Genomic DNA, 19,725 nt, shown 5'->3' with positions numbered 1-19,725 from the left:
CAGAGCTTTTGAAGACAGAACCCTCTATTGCAGCATAGTTTTAATGCAGGAGTCTTAGAAATTCTTCCTTACTCCTGTCAAAATTTTCTTTAATTTTGATCATAGCTACTACATTTTGGTAGACAGTGTTCAATGCCTCTATTGTGTGGTAGATTCTTCAGGTATTTGAAAAATATTTTTCTTTCTTACTTTTGCTTTTCTTCAGACAATATTTAAATGCTTTTCTTAAAAATCAGTTTTTTCCTACAATGGTCATCTCCTCACAATTTCCAAATTTTGTTGATAATAATTTTAATTTAGGTTATTTTGAAAATGTTATCTTTATTTTTATCTCATCCTTATATCCAATCAAAACTCTCTAAATCATTTGTCTTATTTATGATATAAATCATTGCCATTTCATTATTATCTCTTTTTCTACAAATTTACTTCTAATGAGCAATAAAATAAGTTGCTTCTTATAAATCCAGGTGTGATCCAGCAGCGATCAGTACAGAGGGCAGGTGATAATTTTCCAAACTTTGATTTTTTTCCATAATTCAGGCTTTAATTCCAGTACTTAGTAAAGTTTGGGTTTGTATATATAAAATGTGAAGTGCAAATGGTATTACTCATGTATGTAGAAGTTGGACTATAAAATTTCCAGGAATTAAATATCAAAGTGAAAATGTTTAACATGACAAGTTACAATAATTTAAAAGCAACTAATAAGTAACTATTTTATTTCTAAAGTATCTGAAAATATATTAAGTGAATCTAAAGAAATTTTATATTGAAATACTAAATTTCAAATTACAGCAAAGAATATTTTAATTGACTTATAATCAGGTTCTAATGGAAATAAAAAAGGTTATTAATGAAACATTTCATTTTCTTCCCAACAAATCTAAAAATAAGATGCATAAAGCATAACTAAGAACTTTTTCTAAACAGTAAAAATAAATTTTTGGTTACTAGAATATATTCTGCTTAAAGAGTTTCAAAGCAACTTTGTTTCGAAGCATGAAAAAATTCAGCTAGCAAAATAATTTTCAATTTAATAATGAAGTGCCCACTATGACTTATTTCTCTTTATCTAAGAGAAAGAAATGTGAAAGTTTTCAAAGAGATTTATATTTTACAATATTATGACTTTGTAATGTCTTTTTGAATCATTTTTATGTGATCCAGAAAAGGAAAAAAAAAAACAACTAATATTCGAGAAGAACAGCTTATAAATGCATTGCCCAGAATCTATATCAAATATTTACCCAAATTCCTGTAGTAATAGTTAATAATTGAAAATGTTTTACAATACTAAACAAAAAGCCTCTCCATTGAAATTATTGTTGAGAGTAATAATATTAAGATTTTCTAAAGTTAGTAAATTAAAATATTGAAGAAAAGAAATAATGTAATGCACATATAGCTAAAACCACACAAATAATTTTTAGGGAAATTATAGAAAAATAATTTTTATAATAACATACCTTTTTTAAAAAATATTTATTCTAATTTGTTATCTATGACAGCAGATTGCATTTCAACTCATAGTAGACATATAGAGCACAATTCTTCATGTCTGGTTGTATACAAAGTAGAGTCACACCATTCGTGTCTTCATACATGTACTTTTAAAAATATCACTGAAAATCACATTTATAGAAATATGGATGAACTAAACTCTAACTCTTGTCTGATTCTGGACATCCTACAAAGTAAAATGAGAATAAAAATATATATTTTTTTCAAAGAAACTAGAAGACAGTTAATTTTCAAACTCAAAATAATATGTCAGTAGTTCAACATACACAAATCAATAAATGTAATTCATAACTTCAACAGAATTAAGGACAAGAATCACATGATCATCTCAGTAAATGCAGAAAAGGCCTTTGATAAAATTCAGCACCTATTCATGTTAAAAACACTGGAGAAGACAAACCCAAACCAACATCCTAGTGAATAAAATTAGCATTTCCTCTAAAATCAGAAACAAGACAAGGATGTCTACTCTCACCACTTCTATTCAATCTAGTTCTTGAAACACTAGCCAGAGAAATAAGCCTAGTAGATTAAGTAAATTAAAGGGACACAAATAGGAAAAGAGGAAGTCAAACTATCTGTTTGCTTATGACATAATCCTATATCTAGAAGACCTCAAAAACCTCTACCAGAAGACTTCTAGAGCTGATAAAGGATTTCAGCAAAATAGCAGTGTACAAGATAAACACCCATAAATCATTAGCTTTCCTATACTCCAACAGTGATTCTACTGGGAAAGAAATAAGAAAAACCATTCCATTCACAATAACCTAAAAAGCAAATAAATAAATAAATAAATGGGTGGTGGTAATCTAACCAAGGAGGTGAAAGATCTCTACAATGAAAATAAAGGAACACTGAAAAAAGAAATCAAAGAACTTGGAAGATGAAAAGATCTCCCGTGTTCTTGGATAGGCAAAATTAATATTGTCAAAATGGCCATACTACCAAAAGCAAAGGAAGTATAGCAAAGCAAACAATCAAGGACATGAAGAAAGATCCTAGAGAATGGGAAAAAAATATTTTCCAGCTGTTCCTCTGATAATGATTAATATCCATAACATATAAACAGCTCAAAAAACAACCTCCCCCTCAAAAAAAAAAAAAAAGAAAAGAAAAAGAAAACAAATAAAATAATCAAGAAAAGATCACAAGAACAGACATTTCTCAAAAGAACAAATGAATGGCCAATAAATTTATAAAAAAAAATCTCTAGCAAATCAGGGAAATGCAAATCAAAACTACAATAAGATTTTATCTAATTTCAGTCAGAATTGCAATTATCAAGAACATAATAATAGGTACTAACAAGAGTGTTGGGAGAAACAGTACACTCCTACATGGATGGTGGAACCGCAGACTAGTTGAACCACCCTGGAAAGCAGTATTGAGATTTCTTAAACTAACAATCAAACCACAATATGACCAAGCTACCCACTTCTTGATATTTATCCAAAAGACCTAAAATAAGTATACAAAAGCAATGCAGTCACTTCAAGGTGTATAGCAACACAAGTCACAATAGCCAAATTCAGAACCAACCCAGGTGCTTGTCAATAGATAAATGAATTGTGAAATTGTATAATATGCACACAATGGAGTTTTATTTAGCCATAAAGAATATTATGGCATTTGCCAGTGAACAGATGGAAATGGAGAACATCATGCTAATTGAAATAAGCCAGTTTCAGAAAATCAAGGGTTAAATGTTTTCTCTTACATGTGGAAACTAGAGCAAAATGAATGAAGGAGGGAAGGATTGGACATCATAAAGATATAGAGAAAATCAGTAGAGGAGAAGTACATTGAAAGGGAGAGAGGATGGATAGTAAAGGGGAGGAAATGTGAAATGCATTTAAAAAAATCTTGCCATGTGCAAATATAAATATATCACAGGGAATTTCATCTTTATGTATAAGTAGAAATAACCAATGAAAAATAAATAAATAGATGAACAAAGAAAGATCAATAGAGTAGAGGAAGAAGAATGGGGAGAAGGAAGAGGGAGAAAGAAGGGGGATATGAACTGAAATAAAATTCCATGCATGTGGGCTGGGGATGTGGCTCAAGGGGTAGCTCACTTGCCTGGCCTGGGTCCGGTCCTCAGCACCACATACAAACAAAGGTGTTGGGTCTGCCGAAAGCTAAATATTAAATATTAAAAATTCTCTCTCTCTCTCTCTCTAAAAAAAATCCATGCATATATGATTTTGTCAGGATGAACCCAATTAGTATACATAACTATAATGTTTAATATATATTTTCATTTGTTCTTATTAGTTATACATGAGAGTAGAATATTTTGACATTGTACATATGGAATATAAATTCTCAAATTCTCATTCTTCTGGTTGTACATGATGTAGAATTACATTGGTTGTATAATAATATATGCACATGTTTTAATAAAAATAAAATAACTTATCTATTGATATAAGTGATGTGCAAGGACCACCAAACTGAAGAAAATTTCAAATTTTCTTGACCTTCAGTCATAATAGTGAGGACACAAGGTCATCAAGTAATCTAAGACATTAGAAGAAATAAGTCTTTGTGGGTTAATATAACACAGTTAGTGGCTTATTAGATCAAGAAGCATTTGGTTGAAAAAAAGAAGCTTATCTGGCTTACTGATGAATTGGTATAAAACGAATATATACATTTAAGAGATAGTAAATGAATTGAGAATTAAGAACAATTAGTTGGTTGCAAGTTTCTTTTCTTTCTACAAATATGAACACACACACACACACAAAAAAAATAGAAAACTAGAATGATGCTTGCCCCAAGAATTTAAATATATTTTCAATAATTATTATGGGTTTATATTAGTAAAAAAATTGAGATTAATGGAATGGATAGCCTATAACAAATGGTAGTACACATAAATCTTAATCTATGACAAAGAAGGCATCATAAATCTTTTAGGAAGGATTGAAATGCTAAATATATTAGGTTGGCAAATTATTCAGCTTTTGTTTGGAAGAGGAGTGTCTTAATGCCAACCCTTGTTCAACATACAAAGATATATACCAGATAAAATTAAAGAATGATGTGGGGGGAAAAGATGGAAGAAAATAATAGAAGATAATTTGAGCTTTTAAAAAAGTATTATTAGTTGTAGATGGACATAATAACTTTTTATTTATTATGTGGTGCTGAGATCAAACCCAGTGCCTCACCCATGCTAGGCAAATGCTCTACCACTGAGCCACAACCCCAGCCCAATAATTTGAACTTTTTAGGAAGTAAAGTATGTAATAAGATCAGCCATGAATCAAGTACAAATAAGATCATGTGAAGAAAGAGAGAGACACAAAGGGAGAAAGACCGACAGAGACAAAGAATTAATGAAATTCAGAAGTTCTAACTGCTTTCACAGACTTGGCCTCATCTACTTGTAAGCTTATAGAAATTCACTGAAAAGGTAAAAGATTATGAAACACAGATTCTTATTTGACCAAATCAAGTGATTAGAGAATAAAACCAGGTATACTACATGAACTCTGAAAAAGAAGTAATCTGTTCTCAAAGAGTTCCTTAGCATAGTTTTGTTTTCAAGGTCTTCAATGTTAAATTAAAAAATATTTCCACTGGGAAAGCCCATGGTGCTTCAAAGTTCTGGGATTAGAGAAAACCTGAAAATTGGTTTTAAGCTATTGATGGCAGTAATAAGCATCTCAAGGAATGTTCTTTACTGTCACACTTACAATTTTTGAGTCATTTCTTTTGAGATTAAACCTGATCATATCAGACATTCATTGGAAAATACAGGGCCAGTGCAATGGGTGCAGGTGAGAATCAACCTACTTTTATAGAACATAACACAAAGCAAATTCTTAACATGAGGTTCCTTTGAACATTTGGTAACTTCCTAAAACAAAGTTTTCAAACTGTAGGTCAAGACTCATTAATGAATCAAAGTTTATGTGAAAAATGGTAAATTTCAATTAGTACTTAAAGGAAATAATGAAGAACAAATGTAGTGACACATACTTGGCTCCCTGCCAGGATCCCAGTGTGGAATGCATTTCTTAAGGGAGGACAATCAGAATATTTTGAAATTAACTGTCTGAGAACACCTATTGTCCTGTAGAAGTGGTTCTTAATGGACTCACAGAGAGTTGTGTGTATCTCCAAGTGAACATGCATTGAACTCACATGGCTCCCCAGCTGCCGAACCATGTAGCCGGTTCACTAGTCCCTCCTGAGCATCCGTAGACTGAAAAGTGGTAGGGGAATGGCAGCAGCAGAGCAGTGGCCTGGGTGGGTGAAGCACAGGCAGAAAGCACAGGATGCCATGCAAACCCCTCCAGGCTCAACTGGGCCTGGGGCAGAAATGGCCCAGCACAGAGATGAGCCAGGGTGGGCCTACCTGTCACCCAAGGCAGCAGATGCCTGCTGCAGAAGCACATTCCACACAGTGCTGCAAATTCCAGCTCTTCTTTCCCCACCAATCATGTGCAATTCAGTGACCTTGACCTCCCACTTCCTGACAGGCAGGGAGAGAAATGGAAGGCAAACCTAAATGGGATCCAGGCCTTGGCAATAGCATTAGTACTTTTCTAAACCCTAACTAGCATAAATTTGGACCAATAGCATTGATACTTTTTCAAACCCTGGATTAGCATAAATTTGGATCAAAATATTGACCCAAGTACTATGTAAACCCTTAAAGTAGCACACTCAAAGGGCAAAACTAGGGCCCCCTTTCACCCTGTGGGAGATCTGTTTTTACCCATATTTGAATAAATCTCACTCTTACCACTCACTCATCCTGCTGTCTGTATTTCATTCTTCAAATTCACAACACAAGAACACAGAAAGAAGAAATTAACAGTGAGCTTCTGGGGCCTGCTGCAATACTGGAGGGCATAGCCTGCCTTTAAGATTCTTAACACTCCCAGCTACAGAGTTCTGCAGCTTGTGCAGACCCCACTGCCAGCAGAAGTAGAAAAACTGGTTTAGAATCATAGATATAAAATGGTTAACTAGGTGGGGGTCCAGTGAAGACAGAATCCTGTGCTATCCACTGGACCTCTTGGTTCTGCTAATAACTTGAAATATTAATTTTTCCACTGTAAAAATATTGAAAGCAATTTCTAACAGTTTATGTGGATTATCATAGATACAAGAGCTGCTATATGATACGTTAATAGTTTGGATTGCACAACTCTGCTGTCAAGTTTAGGGTAGTGGTGGACAATTTCGGATAGTGGTGTCAGGGTTGAAGCCTATGTTTTCCCTTTTTATATTCTTTCATATGAGAAGGCTAAAATGAGTCATTATTCTAATTTTCTAACATAGAATGTGGATTATGTTTAACTTTCTGTTAGAAGTATTCCAAGTTCAAGAAGATCATTGCTATGATTGGCATTGGCAACTTTCATAAAAATGCCCAAATCCTCATCCGAGGCACCTGTTGCTTTACACACAATGCATAGTCTTCAGTCTATTAGGTGAGTTTTGCCTGGGTCCCAGAATAGGCAATGCATGAACCCTGGCTGGCAAATTGTATGCAGGCTTGAAAACAATGCTTAGCTACACTAGACTGGGTGAGAGCAGGGACTTTGTTTACAACTATACAACCTTCCAGTTATTTGACCTTGGGCACGCTATGCCTCAACTTTTCATTGGCAAAATGGTAATGATGATAATAAATACCTGAGAGACTTATTGTAAAAATTAACTAAGTATATGTGTATATATACAAAATGCATATTTATATATTCATGTATGTGTTTATATATTATGTATTATTTGTAATACAAACACTTAGTTTAATATTTGTGCAAGATATTCTTCTAATAAATGTAGGTTATCAAAATTATTAAGACAAAGTGTTCATAGGAATCAGAAATATTTAATATTCTCCACACAGCTTTTTATATTTTATTTTATCTTATCTTCATACAAAGTTACATGTTAGTTTAATATACTGTTTTTCCTCCTTTTAATATAAATTCAAAACAAATATTTACTTTGCCAACTTTATTAAGGTTATATGAACCTTCCTAAACTTTGTTATATATCCTGTTTCAGCATAAAATTTTCCTATGAATAATAGGGCATTTTCCCTAAGACAGGTTTTATATCAAAAATTATAAATCTAAAATTTAACTTAACCTTTATTAAAATTCACACTTCAATTATTTAATATTTTATAGATGGAGAGTTTTCATGCAGAACTTGAAATTTCATTTTGTTCTCATAACAATTCAGAAGGCGGTTATAATCAACCCTACTTAGAGATGAGTAAGTAGAATGAGGTTAGCAAATAAATTAGCCAAACTCATTAAAACCCCGAATTTTGGTTCTGTGGCGTCTTGCTTTCTCCTCTTTGCATTAGCAAAGTTGTTTTCCCTCCAATTAAAATACAAAATCTTGATTCCCATGAGGCAGGCATAGCATCTCATTGAAGGAGTTTTCTGTACATTGACAGAGCCTGAAGAAACAGTCTATGTGAAAAGATTTTTTTTTCATTAAATGAAATGGAGACAATGGGATAGTGATGACCAAAAGTCAATTCAAAGCGAAAAAGTTTGTTTTCCAAGCTGTTTTTGCAAGCGGGTGGGAGGAATACAGGCTCCAGGAAGTCTGGTAAAGTTGTACCAGGTTAGAGGCAGTGGCCAGGATTTGAGGGAGGAGAGGAGGGCTGCAGAATTGTATAGCTCCCTTAGCAGTTTATGTAGCTGGATTTGAGCAGCATACCACCAATAAGGGCTCAAGTGGTGGCCAAGCAGAGGTTCTACCAGAACTATTTATTGTTCTACAGATAAGCAACACTCCTGATCAAAGCAGAGACAGAAACCCTGGAATTGCTTCACTAAGTTGTCCAGAGTGGCAGATCCAAGAGTTTGAATAAATAATAGGAGCCATTTGTATTACGCTATGACTTGCTAAGAAAGAAATACATCTAAACACATTCAAACTTAACAAAAGTTCCACGAGCAAAATATGACTGTATTACCATTTTACAAATGGGGCAATTGAGATATAGACTTAAGCAACTTTCTCAAAGTCATGCAGCTGTGGAGTTTGAACCCTGGCCCTGTAGCTCCAGGGTCTCTGTGCATAACCAATCCATAATCTTCCCCGCTGGAGATCAGTCAGTTGCCATTTCAGCCATAGCTCATCAGCTCCACAATAATGGCAAAAAGAGACTTCACATCATTTTCAGTATCTGTAAGTAGAAGTTGAAGCACTTCTTCTGTGAAGAATGTAGAAATAATAGCTTTCAGGGATATCTGAGGATAAGCCTATCAATTCATAGCTCCTTCAATAAGGAAGAAGCACAGTAAACTATGGAATTTTCATTACATATCAAAATGTCACATTTTAGGGTATGAGAATGTATTAAGCAATTAACACTAACTCTCCTAGACCAATGAATACCTCAAATTTGGTCCAAACCCAGTAATTCAACACGCTTCATAATTTTCCCCAATTTTAATTTGGTTGGGACAAATATTCAAGCCTCATAAACCTTGATTGGCTCATTTGCCAGTGAGCTTAACTGCATGCACAAGAAGGCCACTTATATTATCAGAGTAGGTAAGCAGCTAATTACACCTGAGTTGCTAACGAGAACATGCAGTTCAGGAGAGCAGATGCACATGAAGCCCTTTCTAAAACTAATCATTTTCTCTGATATCAATTTCGTCTGGCACAGTGTGGCCAAGTCATGAGCTTCTAAATATCCAGTTCAGGTATCTTTGAGGTACTCATAAAATATAAAACATGAGACAAGAAACTCATAAACAAAGTTCTTGATTCTTCAACATTAGCACAAAATATAGGTAAAACTTATATACTCTTAGAAGGTAGAAAAGTGATTATTCATTCACTGGAAGCACAGGGAATTTAAGGACTGCAAGTTACATTTAAGATCTTAATCTAGTCACTGGTTCCATGCCCATGTTCAGTTTGTGAAAATATACTAAGCTGTCCACTGATGAAATATGTGCTTATACTTTAATTATAATATACTTCAAGTATATTTTGAGAAAAAAATAAAATTACACTGCTCACTATAAAGGGTAGATTAGTGAATTCAGGTTAAGACAGACTGATGCCTTCTCATAATGAAATTACCTATTGAATAAACCTCTACTAAAGTTAATGACAACCACTGCTGCTCCATAAAATGTGCAAGGGTTATCTCCCAGAACCACAGACAGCTATAATAGAGTGCTTAATTTTTAATGATGAAACACTGAATGTGTGTTCTAAATACTGCTAATTGTGTTCTTATCAGTTCTTCACTTTTTCTGTTAGTTATCAGACCCAAACTCTTTAGTTACATAAAAACATAAATTAAATTAGTAATATATCTGATGAATAAATTTAATAACAGAATAACTGAGAACTACTACTATGAGAACTATTAAAATCATTTAGTGAGATATTCTGTCATTAATAGGACTTCATATTGAAATATATAGTTTTTATAGATCAATCACCACATCTAGATAGAAGAATGACTAGGAAAATTAAAATTAAATTTAAATTAACTGCCTAGAAACATAAAAAATAATTAAATTCTGTTTAGTAGTGCAAAGTTGAATAAAATAGAGTAACTTTCTGAATTAGAAACTCCTTAAAAATCTAGGCTGAGTAAGTAGGTTGAGTTGGTAAAGGGGAAAAAACAGTGTTAAAATTTGTTCTCCAACTTGGGAGCACATAAGAATCACATAAAAACCTTGTTAAAAAATGACATCACTGATTTCAGTAGGTCTGGGAAGTCAAATAGATTTTATATTTTTAATACACTTCCAGTATATACTGATGCTGCTGTTTTGGGGATCCACACTTTCAGAACCACCAGGAAGAAACATGAAAAGTATAAGGAGTCCTGGTCTTTCTGAAGGATCAAGATGCACAGCCATCTGACTCTTGACAAAGGTGCCAGAAGCAGACATGGGAGAAAAGGCAGCCTCTTTGAAAAATGCTGTGGGAAAACTGGGCATCTATATGTAGAGTATTAAAACTAAATATATCTCATCCTAAAAAAAAATCAACTCGAATAGATCAAAGACCTAAGTATAAAACTGACATATTGAAAGTGCCAGAAGGAAATATAGAGTCAATATTTCAAGAGGTAGGCACAGGAAAAATCTCCCGGAATAAGACCTTAATAGCTCAGGAAACAATGGTAAGCACTGATAAATGACACAGTATCCAATTAAGAAAACAAAATTAACAAAATGAAGAAATAGCCCATAGAATAGGAGATAATATTTGCCAGCTATTCTCCTAACAATGAGTTGATATTACGGTTACATAAAGGACTAACAAAGCTTAACACACCCCAAACACACACACAAAACAACAACAAACAATAAAAGGGCAAGTGAACTGAATAGACACTCAACAAAAGAAATATAAATGGCCAATAACTTCATGAAAAAATAATTCATCATCTTTAGCCATCAGGGAAATTAAAATCAAAACCATTGAGATTTCATTTCATCCCAGTCAGATGGTGATCATCAAGAATACAATAAATAAATAAATATTGGTGAGGATGTGAGGAAATAGGAAAACTTACACACTTTTGGTGGGAATATAAATTAGTACAGTCACTTTGGAAATCAGTATAAAGTTTCCTCAAAAAAACTAAAAATAGAACTACCATATGATCCAGCTATACCCCCCTTTGGTATGGATCTGAAAAAAGTAAAGTCAGCATACTATAGAGATGCCTGCAACACCATGCTTATTGCAGTACAATTCTTAATAGCCAAGTTGTGGAAACAGCCTAGCTGCCCATCAACAGATGAATAGATAAAGGAAATGTGGTATATATACACTATGGATAATTATTCAGTCATAAAGAATAAAATCATATCATTTGCAGGAAAATGGATGAAACTGTAGATCATGCTAAGTAAAATAAGGCAGACAAAGAAAAATAAGCATCACGTTTTTTCTCTTATGTGGAATCTAAGGGGGAGAAGAGATGAAATGGATTTAGAAGGAAGACTAGTAGTGTTAGAGGAAAATGATTGGGGGAGGGAAAAGGGGAGAACTAAGGTAAATAATGAGGGGTGGAAATGATTAAAATGTTATATGCATATACAAATATAACACAATAAAACTTATAATTTTATATAATTAATACGCATTAAATTTAAAAGACTCAGTAGTTTTGGAATGGAGAAGTCAAGGGGTAAATTTATAAGTTATGAAGATGCAGAATCCAAGAATGGGTCAAGTTTTGCAAGATATTATGGATGGTGTTTCAAATCTAGAATTTATATTATGACCAATAAGGGAACACTGAACCTTTAAAGTAGTAGTCTGTCATTAAGAATTTTAAAAGATAACTTTGGCTGCAATGTGAAGAATGAAGAAAGGGAGATAAAATATTATTTAGGAAACTGTTGTGATCTAGGTAGGAGATGACAAAATCTGATAATAGTGATGGAAAGAAGTAAACATCTAGATAGCTGAAAGACATTAAAGAAAATTCAATAGGATCTGGTGATTCATTTTATTTCTGATTAAAAGGCCCAAAGACTTCCATCATGATCAGAGATTGCAGTCCACAAAAAACCATAATCGTCAAATCCTGTAGCACTCATGCTACATACAGAATAACCATGGGCCAGAATGGAGGTGTTTTTATATTTTTGTTCATTCCTAAAATTTGTTAACATGGAAATTTCTTGATTACACATAGACGCCTACTAGGAGGATGAGCTACAAATTGTGTAAATAAAAAAGAAAAATCAGTTAAATACATGGTTCTTGAGCATAGATACTGAATATCTTTTAAAAATTATAAATATCATGATTTATCTCCTTATGCATGGGTAACAATTTGTGGACAATTTCAAGGGATTTACATACTCATTAATGTCTTTTTTTAGAAACTTACATCCATTGAAAGATTGGTCCCATATTAATAATTGTGAAATGAATATTTATAAATTTAGAATTTCAGCATGTATCTTGTTAGTGATTTAAACAACTTAAGCCCATAAAAGGTGATGGAAAATTTAAACATTTGATCCTTTGGTTAGAGATAATAATACCCAAATTTGACATCTCACTAGGTTATTTTAAGGATTAAATCATACATCTGTGAAAGTCTTTTTTAACTTATCTAAAAATGCAAGTTATGTTTGTCACTAATAATGATGACAAGAAAACTATGCCTGGAAAGACTATGAGATGCTCCAGTGGATCATTCAAAGAAGCTGAAGAAAGAAATTAGTTGAGAATAGTCCAAATGCACTCAGGTTGCACTTACAGGCCAGACTTGCTTCCACTGGACTCTCCTACCCCTGCATTATCATTTAATACTTAGCTGTTTGTTAGAAACCATAAGAAGGAAGCTATTAATATTCAGTATCTCTTTAGGACCAATTTGAAAAATTCTTTTACTGAACGATTTGACAGTACAGAGCAACACTTGAATATTAAGTCTATTTGCTGCCTTTAAAAAAATTTTTAATGCCTCCTTAATCTTGTTTCATTAATTACTACTACTGCCTGGAGTACTCATTAAATAAGCAATACATTTTCAATTCATTCTGAAGCTAAAACAAGTTACAAGATGGTTTCTTTATAGCTCTTTGGAAAACCTAATTGACCAGGCAGAAATATTAGTTTGTTTATATTGTTTGCCAAATAGGTTGCTTCCTGCCCTCAAGGTAACTGAGCCCAGATAGATACTGCATTTTAAAGAAAGTTTATCATTTGCTTCTTTGAGAAAAGGTAAAGGACTTTGCTAAATTCTTTCCTATTCGCCCTTAAGAGAATTCAAATTCAAATTTAACTTTTAACAGGAATGTCAAATTAAAGCAAAGAACAAACTGATTGAATGTGAAGCAATTTTCCCTACAAACCTACCAATGGCCCTTAATTCCATTTACTACAAATTCCAGGCAATTTGTAGGGTAGTCCAGGATAAAATGGAAAGAGAGAGAGAGAGAGAGAGAGAGAGAGAGAGAGAGAGAGAGAGAGAGAGAGAGAGAGAGAGAGAGAGAGAGGGAGGGAGGAGAGAGAGAGAGAGAGAGTGTTTTTGGTTCAGTATCTTATCAACCAGTAATGGCAAGTATATTAAGATAATGTGTCAACAAAACAGGTGATGTTTTCTGCCTTTAAATTTCCTTGATGAATCTAACGTGAAAACTATGTTTAAAATTAGCCCATTGGTGAAATTATTGTTAGTGAAGGGAAATAGCAGTGAACAGTTTCAGGTTTGTGTAAAATCTGTCTCCAAGAGCAAAAGCAGATATTGTATATATCTTCCTCTGTTAACTTTTCAATGAAAACACATCTCTCAGCAGACCAGTTAGCTCTTGAATTAATTTAAAAAAGGGGCAACTTTACAGCTTGAAGTTTGAGGCTTTATAGTTCTTGTCTTTGCTGAGAAATATATCTATATAGAGAGATGAATTGTTTTAAAAACCTAAATTATTTACTTTATAAACAACAGTGCCGAAGAGTACTTACTTCATTAATGACAGTCCTGATGAACACTGTCAAATATGCTGTAATAAATAATTTTGCTAGGTTAAAAACAGTGTAATTTCTAACAAAAAGCCATCCTTTTCTTGCCCATTGTATGTAGGTTACAATCATTTTCATTAGTGCAATAACCTGTAGTGTTGCCAGTACCACAGTCTTTATGTCTGCAAATGTGTAGGTTTTGTAATCTGGTAGATTAAGTCTTCCAATTTTATTCTGCCAACCTCATTTTAAAAATTGCTTTGGTTATTCTAGTTCCGCTTAATTTCCAAATTTTAAAATCAGATTAACAATTACTACACAAAGCTTTCCAGAAAATGTATTGATTGAGTTAAATATAAAGAATAATAATGGTATATGTGCCATATTAACAATATTGAAGCTTCCATTCCATAAATAGAATATACCTCTGTATTTAAGATGTATTCCAGCAATGTTTTGTAGTTTGTAGGTGAAGGTTTTGGATTTTGTTTGTTTGGTTTATTTGTAAGTATTTTATGTTTCTTGGTAGCATTGCAAATGGAATTGCTAAGTAGTATTTGAATTGTTTTCCTTATGTAGTTATATTTGCCATGTTCCTCATGTTAGGGAGGAAAAATATCAGTTTTTCAAAAACATGATGCCTTTTCCACTTTAAAAATTTTTAGTGACTAGTTTTTAGAGTAGTTTTAGGTATGTAGCAAAATAGAATGGAAAATACAAAGTTCCTATAGAGAGATAGATGTTCCAGATGTTCCCCGACTTATGAAAATTCAGTACAATTGTTTTGATTCTATTATAGTGCAAAAGCAATATGCATTCAGAGAAAATGTTCTTTTTGTTTTGAATTTTGATCTTTTCCCATACTCTCATGTGATTCTGGGTAGTGGCAGTGAGTCACAACCACCAGTAGGCCTTGTGATCATAGGTAAACAATCAATATGCTACAGTGTGCTGTGTTGATAAGCTATCCTATTTGATAGATTAGGGATATTAAAAGCATTTTCAATTTACAATATTGGCCTGTGATCTTACTTCTTTCCCTTTAGGTCTAAGAAAAGTTAATTGAATTTTCCAATTGTTCACCTTTTTACTTGTTAGGATGAAATGATGACTGCAGAGCTTCTTGTGTGCAACACTAGAAACCAAACATAACTCCATATTTTTTTTTTTTTGTTTTTAAATCCTAATTTACTGAGCATTTTCATGAGTGAGATTTTTAAATGCTTTTTTCTCATACTGAAATGATCATTTTTCTTGAATCTGTTAATATTGTAAATATCCTTGATTTTCATAAGTTAAACTAACTTTATATCTTAGAATAAACTGTACTTGATCATGATACATTATATATGTAGATTATATATATATATATATATATATATATATATGCATGTGTGTATATAATATATATAGAATAATTGCTCTCAGTATCCATGAGGGATTTGAGGACTTCCTTAGATAAAAACTCTGCAGATGTTCAATAAAATAGTATTTTATTTATATATAGCCTATATGCAACTTCCCATATGCCTTTAATCTCTAGATTATTAATATTTAATACAATATAAATGTATTTTAGGGGAATAACAAGAAAAATTATCTACAATTTTAATAGGCATTTTTCAAAAATTTCCTACATATGGTTGGTTGAACTGCAGGTGCAGAACTTGAACATTCTGAGGGTCAATGTGTTTTTGTGTTTATATTCGAAAAAAACATTGGACTTAATTTCTCACATAATGTTTGTCAGTTTGTGAGCTCAGCACAAACTGGGTAGTGATTATTTTTCTTTTATATGTGAAAATGTATGCACGATATTAGAATTTTTTCTTCCCTAAATGTGCTTTTGAGAGTATTGATAACAAATTCAATTTCTATAATAGACATAGTCTAACCATTGAAGATCCAATTCTGAGGCTGCCCAATGAAGCTAATGGCTCCATAGAGTAGTGGGGTGAGGGGACTTTATTGGTTAAGAGCTGGCACATTGGAGGATGAATATTTTTATCCTGAAAAATAGGGGCCATCTTCCTTAATGACTACAAGTTCAAGCCTTGTATGGGGATCTGGGGGGAGGCAATATCAGGTAGGCTGTCACACATGTAGTTAAATATTTCAGGTGGTGGTCTTTTTTGATGCAGGGATACTGTTATTTATAGGTCACCAGATATCCTGGGTTCTGTAAATAAAGAAAAGATACTGATCAGAAAGTCTTATGAATCATTCTATTTCCTAGGAATAGCTAACTCTGCAATTAATTATTAGAGTACAAGAAAGCATCTTTTCCCTGAAGAATAATAGAAGATAGTAAAAGGTTAAATTTCCCCTAGGCAGGGGTGAGATAGAAAAAAAGCAACTTTCTTCTCAGAAAATAAGGGGATATAACATTCGCTGGGGAAGAAATTTTAGCCTGATTTTAATCTCAATAGAACTATTGAGATTATAGTTTCTTTTGTGTTAAATTTGATGTTTCATTTTCAATACATTTTTATCTATTTCCTGCAAGTGCTCAAATTTGTTATAATAATTTTGTTGGTTACTATAAAGTAGTAATTTATTTTAATTTTCATAGTAATTTATTACTATTCTTTTAGGGTATGAAGGATTTGTGGTGTAAATCATTTTTCATGCTTGATGTTGATAGCTTATGTCTTTTATTTTCATGATCAGTCTAGAGATTTAGCCATTTCATTCATCTTTGATTTTTATCAATTTACTCCTGGACAGTTTTCCTTGTTAATTTCTGTGCTTGCCTATATTTCCACTTACTTCAAGTTTACTTTGCTTTTTGTCTTTATAGCCTTATAAGATGGAACTTCAGATCATTGATTTCAAATCTTCTGTTTAAATTTGTATATTTCTCCTGAAACATTGCTTCAATACATCTTTTATTTAATCTATAGCCCATGATTACAAATGCATTGTTTAGTTTTATTACAATTAGTAATTCTATTAATGATTTATTTTTAGTCATTCTTAAATTCTGCTGTGGTCTGAAATTTTTTATTTTTTAAAAGAAAATTTTTGAGGTTGGGGTACCAGGGATTGAACCCCAGGGCACTTAACCACTGGGCCACATCCCCATCCCTATTTATATTTTATTTTGAGACAAGGTCTCAAATAGCTTAAGACCTTACTAAGTTGCTGGGCCTGGCTTTGAACTCACTCTCCTCCTGCCTTAGCCTTCCAAGCTGCTGGGATTACAGGTATGCACCACCATGTCCAGCTCTTTATGATTTTGATATGTTTAACTATATTGATATTTGTCTAGTTATATATTTTTAAAGTTAATTTAGTCATAATTTTACTTAAGTCTGCCGCCAATTCTAGTATGTAGTTACAGAACAAAACATCTATTGTGAAAAAAAAAAATTAAGACCCCAATTGACCAAGAAAGTCACATGTAACTTCAGACAAGAATGTAGTTCACTGACACTATCCAGATCTTAATTCTGCCTTCTATAGATTCTATCTCTAAAATAAAGTTGCAATTTTGTTCATTTCTGAATCTGCATAAGTTAATTAGTAACACATTGATAAAAATTCATTTTAGCTCTCAATTCTTCCTTACCAATAAAAACTATTTTACAAACGCAAGTTCATTGGCTCTTGACTCCAGAAATGTTCTCATTGTTATTTATATGACTCCCCACAACACACATACTTTCTGAAATCCCAGATGCCATTCTTAACTCAGCTTTAGACCACCAGGAAAAATTCCATTATCAAGAAAGAAAGAAGCTGCCGTTATTATTTAGTGGCCTGGAGAATCTGCTTTGAATAGTGACAGGTGGAAATACTTTGGGATGTATACAAGGAGTCAAATACTTATATATGTACTGATCTTACCTCAATATGTGCTCAGCTTATAGTTTATAATCATACTGCCAAGGCCTTCTAGCAAAATTGATTTCTGAGGAAGTGAGCCTTTTACTAAGGGGCCATTCAACCAGTCTCTTTTTTGCAATTATAGAAGGTCTACACTTTGTTTGACATACTAGAAAAACAGCAAGATCAGAAAAATCAATGAGCAATCCAGAAAATGCAGAGATAAAAATGGTCTAAGGTCACAAGAATTGGAGAGAGCATTATTCACTGACTTACAAGTCTAGTTTGTACTCCTGTACTATGTGTTTTTCTAACACCCTACATGTTTTCATGGTGTCAAAGTTTGTTAGTCTGTATATATATAAATATGTATACCCTAGACTATACATTCTACAGGCCCTAAATTTATTGTATTTCTTTCACTATGATGCAAAACAAGTTGAGTACCTGGCACATATTACATACTGAGATAACTGTTGAAAGAAAGCAAATCAGTAATTCCCTTACCTGCTAGCTAAATGTACAGTGGAATGACTTTTCCAAAGGAAATTCTTATCTCTTAAAAGGCAGGCTATAATAGCAAAGGAAAAAAAGAATGCAAAGAGAACCTACATAGAATGGGAGAGAACTTTTGCTAACTATTTTTTCTGAGGATTAATATCCGGAACATATAAAGAACTTTTAAAAAATATCAAAAAGCTCCCATAAAGAACCCAATTAACAAATGAGTGAACAAAGGAAACATACTTCTCAAAAGTATGGTCAACAAATAAATGAAAAAGTGTTAAACACTATTAGCAAAGAGGTAAATGCAAATAAAAAATACACAGATTTTGTCTCACTTCAGTTAAAATGTAGCAAGAATACAGACAATAATAAACGCTGGAGAGGATGTGGGAAGGGGGAACAGTTTTACACTGTTAGTGAGATTGCAAACCTTTATGAAAACTACTGGAGAGTTTCCTCGAAAGCCTGGGCATCTTAGTGACATCCGGTCTCAAACAGAAAATAAAAAGCGCTAAGGATGAAACTCAGTGGTAGAACGCCCCTAGGTTCAATTCCTAGTTGGGTGGGATCTCATCTGCCGCTTTGACAACATTAATGCTTTAAACAATTAAATTCATTTTCTCTGATAATTTACATTTTATCTGTAAATGAGAAAACAAAACAATACGATTTTCTAAAGGCAGAACACAAAAAGGAAATCTCTAAAAATACCTAGAAGTCTTGCTGGGTTTTATTCTCATTCTTCTCATCCTCATTTCATGTTATTGTGGTTGCTGTTTTTTTTTTTTTTTTTTTTTTTTTTTTGTTGTTGTTGTTGTTCTGTGACACTGGATATATTTCAAATGTCTAGACAATAATAAAAATTTTAGTACACTCATTCCAGTAGTTACCTCTTTTAGAAATTCTTTGAATATCACTTTTATCAAAAGTTATTTGGATATTCAGCAATAAAAGAGAATAAAATCATGGCATTTGCAGATAAATGGATGGCACTGGAGAAGATAATGCTAAGTGAAGTTAGCCAATCCCCCCCCCAAAAAAAAAAAAAAACAAATGCTGAATGTTTTCTCTGATATAAGGAGGCTGACTTAGAGTGGGGTAGGGATGGAGAATGTGGGAGGGATAGAGGAATTCTCCATAGAGGAGAGGGCAGGGAGGGAAAGGCAGGAGGCAGGGGATTAGCAAGGATGGTGGAATGTGATGGACATCATTATTCAAAGTACATGCATGAAGACAAGAATTGGGTGTCAACCTACTTTATATACAAATAGAGATATGAAAAATTGTGGTATATATGTGTAATAAGAATTGTAATGCAAAAAAGACAAAGTACATGTATAAAGACATGAATTGGTGTGAACACACTTTTATACAAAGATAAAAAATTATGCTATATATGTGTAA

This window comes from Spermophilus citellus (assembly GCF_964194105.1).
Source record: "Spermophilus citellus genome assembly, chromosome: 1".
In the NCBI taxonomy this organism is placed as follows: domain Eukaryota; kingdom Metazoa; phylum Chordata; class Mammalia; order Rodentia; family Sciuridae; genus Spermophilus; species Spermophilus citellus.
The sequence above is the reverse complement of the archived record's forward strand: the minus strand, read 5'-3'. Positions refer to the sequence as shown.